The sequence below is a fragment of the Lolium perenne genome, chromosome 2 (assembly GCF_019359855.2).
Source record: "Lolium perenne isolate Kyuss_39 chromosome 2, Kyuss_2.0, whole genome shotgun sequence".
NCBI classification, from domain to species: domain Eukaryota; kingdom Viridiplantae; phylum Streptophyta; class Magnoliopsida; order Poales; family Poaceae; genus Lolium; species Lolium perenne.
Window position 1 is genome coordinate 45,459,452 of NC_067245.2, and position 4,454 is coordinate 45,463,905.

The window sequence follows — 4,454 nt, forward strand, 5'->3', positions numbered from 1 at the left end:
AGAAAATAGGTTGGACTCTCTAAACTCAACGACCGTTGGCAAGGTTATCCTAAAGGCTGGACTAGTGGGGTACCGTCAACCTGAGGCTCTGGTACCAACTTGTGACGCCCCAAAACCGGTACCATGCGGATCCCAGCGAATCCTCCGAAATCCGCACGATATCGATTTTAGGAGACGCACCACCAAGCGCCTCGTACACGCCAAAGCATGCACGCGATGCGGGTGGAATCAATCACGAGAGGTAACATTACAACAGGATTACAATAGAGCCCACAAGATACATATATTACAACAACGACTCCAACGAGTCAAGATAGAAATATACAACACAAAGATCCAAATCATACAGAAGATCAAATGCATCCGAGTACGGACAAGATACAAATTTGGACTAAGAGTCCTGAAGATAACCAGTGGCGTCCATAACCCTGCCCAGGCCAAGCCGGAAGGGTAACCTTGCTAGCGTCGTCTTCATCGAACATATCTTCATACCTGCCCGGTTATATCCCGTAGAAGCAGCAATAAGTACGGGTTCGTACTTAACAAGACTTAAAGACGTATAAGCATTCGTCAACCAGTCGTCCTTTGTACTTGAGGCACGCAGGGGACTTAGAGGACGCAAGAGGAACGTCATAGGCAATATGGTGGGGTTAAGCGGCAGCGCGCAAGCACTAAAAATCTATAGAGACACTCTACAACAGTCGTCTATCAGAGAAGGTGAGAGAGCGTAACTAACAGTTCTATACTCTGCAAACATAACACGGCCGATGTGTTCCCCCCTCGCAAGGAAGTACTTACAAGGGCACTCACACGGTTGTCAAGTTTTAACCATTTATTATTGAAATTGTGCTAACTTACTACGCAAGTTATTATTGATAAACAATAGGTGTAAGTTGTCTATGGTCGAGTCATACAGCTCCAAGTCGTCCATAACCGCGGACGCGGCTTATCGATAAGATTTAACCCTGCAGGGGTGCCCAAATGTGCCCACACGCACGATCAACCCACTTGCGACAGGTGGAAATCACGACTCGCACTCTCCTTCACGACAACAATGTCCAGGAAGCCACCTAACCAAGTTAAACCCGTATCGAAGTCCGGCCGTATCTCCGAAGCGGACTTAGCTATTTGCGACCACGACTTCCGAGGGTCAAAACACACACTGGGGCGAATGACCCGCTTCAGCACGCGATAAACGCTCGTGCCGCACCTATACGTGCATACCAGAAACAAGGGATACAAGGCACCCAGGGGCTTCCCAAAGTAAATAAGTAACAAGCTGGCATGCACGCAACAACAAATGGTAAAACATTACGAACTAGTTGTGGCCACTGGACAAAGCTGTAGATTCCGGCAGTGGTCGAGGGGAGACCCAGAAGCATACCCACGTGTGGTTAGAGCGCTCAGTCTCGGAACAGATAACAGGAACTCGGGTCCTAAGCTTTAAAGAAACACAAGTGAGCCGTCATAAAACGATCAGCTGACCCACCGATGCCTCCGCTAACAACCATTAACAAGTAACCATGATATCCTCAACATATATAACCATAAACCATGTGTCATGTTCCCCAACAGATAACCCGATAAGATAGCGGTAACGGTAACGAGATATAAAAGCACTAGCATGCACTACGACTCGCAAGGCAGACCCGATAACCAAACAATAGCTGTAGGTGGTTGGTGGAGGCAATATAGGCTGCTTGAGGTAACAAGTGGAAGGGACACGTGACAAGAACGCAACTTAAAGCTAGCATGAGGAAGAAGGCAAAATAAAATAGGTGAGCGACTTCTGCAGGGGCAGAAGTATAGGGGAAATGCTTGCCTGTTAAAGCTTGCCGAGGAACATCCGGAGATCTTGTCGTATCTCACCACACCACTTCGCGATCCTATTCGGGAAGAAGCAAATGCTGGAACAAGCAACAGATGCAAGTCTTACAATTAAGGAAGAAGAACCAGCATGATCAAGATGATATGCATGACATGGCAAATATGATGCGGCGATGCAACTTATCCATATTAATCGGAGTCGGAACACCGAACAAACAAGTTAGGTTGGAGTTGCATTTCTACCGACAAATTTAAGTGTTGGTTAGCATGGCATAACATGGCAAGAGTGAGCTACTTCAATATTAAACGGAGCGGGGAAAACCTAGTCGATGTTCCGAAATACTCCGCATATATGTAAGGTCACGACTATCAACGCACGACATGATGCAAGATGCAAACAGATGAATAGATGGCATATTCACATTCCTCATGTTTTTATGATCAAATGGACATAAAGTTTATTTGATTTGGATTTGTAAAAGTGGAATTATGAAACAAATGCAGAACCATCTGATTGTGAATTTTTCTGATAAAAGGGCCCTGCTGCCATATAGAAGACAGCATGGCGAAGACCAAAAAGGGGGGTTTTATTGCGCGCCCAGGGAATTCGAACTCGGGGCTGCGCGGGAGAGATCAAGGATGGTAGCCAGTGGGCTGCTGATTCGGATTTGCATGAATACAGGGTGCAGGGAAGGTATGGTGTTTGCCCGCGGTTAACTGAATTTCAGACAGATGCAAAACTGAAAACCGACAGCTGCTGGCAGTAACTTTCGACGACGATGGCGAGCATCCTGGACGCTGCATTGCTGGTATATCGACTAGTTGAGCAAGGGGTATATTCCATGATTCGAATGGCGGTGGTTTGGGTGGAAACGGTACACAGTGTCGACGGGGAAGCTCGCCGGAAAATGGGACAACGACACAGCGTACTGCATCCGAAAACTGAAACTGTACAGCACGAACTGAAGAGCTGCAGCAGCGATTCCTGTAGACGCGAAACTGCACAGATCTTAAAGCGCTAGCCGCGACGAATCCGGGCATCCTTTTGAGCGAAACAAAAGAGGTTGAGCAAGAGGGATATGACATGAAACAAATGGGACCGAGATGGTTGGAACGGTGCACAGAGTCGCTGGAGAAGCTCGCCGGAAAACAGACAGACGAAACAACAAACTTGAAACTAGAAAAGCATCTGTTTCTGGACCTGACTTTGGAAGAAGATAGCATCGTCGTTACTGCTCCGTTTTGGGTGATTCAAAGACCAGTAGATATCTGGTGATGTTGTGCATCCAACGGTACAAAGATATCGAACGGAGGTGGTCTGATTCGCCGGGGATCTTCGTCGGGAGTAGCCACCGCGAAACAGCAAAGGATGAAACTTTATGTTTTCGATCTCGTTTTCTTCCTCGTTTTCTCCCGATCCAGAGAGGTAGAGGCATGCAGGGGAGGTGTAGGAGGGGAGGCTGCTCACCCTGGGTTGCTTGGTGACGAGAAGGGAAGGCGGAGGAGGTGCCAACGTCGAGGACGACGAGGTGGCCGGGTGGACGATGATGCAGAGGTGGGCGAGCTCGAGCTGCTGCGGGCGTCTCCGGCTCCGTGAAGCAGTTCATGACGGAGAGGAAGACGACGGTGGTTTGATTACCGCGCTCAGGTCGCGTCGACGGCGACCATGGTGTCGGCAGCGGGAGGTGGACGGCGGTGGTGTTTGGGCTCGGTTAGGTTTTGGAGAGAAGTAGAGAGGGTAGACGGCGGCTGCTGGGAAAAGAATGGAGCTAGGTTTGCAGGCTAGGGAGGCAAGGGAATTTTATAGGATGGATGCGGACATCCTCGGACGTCCCATCGAGCATGTCCGGACGTGGCACCGCTAGGATTTGTGCCGTACAGGTTGAAGAAGATGCTCGGTACAGCGATGCGATGTAGCGCCTGATGGGCTGTTTTGGAGGAGATGCTAAGATTGTGCTGGGCTTCGGCAAGAAAAGGAAGGCCTACAGGAGGGTGCGGCCAGATTTTGAAGCAAAAAGGCCTAAACGGGATTTCTGAAAATTAAAGGAGAGATAGAGGAAGAAAAGAAACCAAAAGTAGAAAGAAAGAAAAACAAGGAGGATGGTTTATAAAACCATTAGAGAAGAAAGCAACGGAAAAGTTTTTATTTGAAAACCATTTTATTTGCTTTGTAGTTTTAGCTTTAGGATTATGTTAGATGAAAATACAAGACGATGGTTTTATTATAAAACCATATGAGAGGTTAAAATAAAATAATTAGGGTTTACAAAAAATAATTTTGTTTAGCTAAAATCATGGATGATATGATGCATGATGCATGATGATGCACAAAAAGAAAAACAACAGACAAAATCTAATAGGGGTACTACCCTGGGCCGTTACATATATCTGTATATTGCTGTCTATAAACTGCATGTGTACAGGAGGCAGCACAAAATCGTGTATAATACAAGCAAATTCTGTGGCGCACTGCAAACAAATTCTGTGGCGCACTCTTTTCTGTGGCGCACCTAAGATCACGTGCGCCACAGATACGTTAACTCTGTGGCGCATGGGCTGGTGCGCCACAGAAAGCTTATTTTTGTGGCGACGTTTCTGTGGCGCACCTCCCATGCGCCATAGAATCC

The 4,454-nt window shown here is 47.5% G+C and overlaps 1 long non-coding RNA gene across 1 annotated transcript; it reads right to left on the bottom strand.

Moving 5' to 3' along the window:
• Positions 1–223: 223 nt before the first annotated feature.
• Positions 224–3,594, bottom strand: LOC139835993 (uncharacterized). Its single transcript, XR_011751564.1, has 3 exons — positions 3,296–3,594; positions 1,823–1,907; positions 224–492 (listed from the first exon to the last, which is right to left on the bottom strand). It is a non-coding gene; the product is annotated as an uncharacterized lncRNA (long non-coding RNA).
• Between the last annotated feature and the right edge of the window lie 860 nt (positions 3,595–4,454).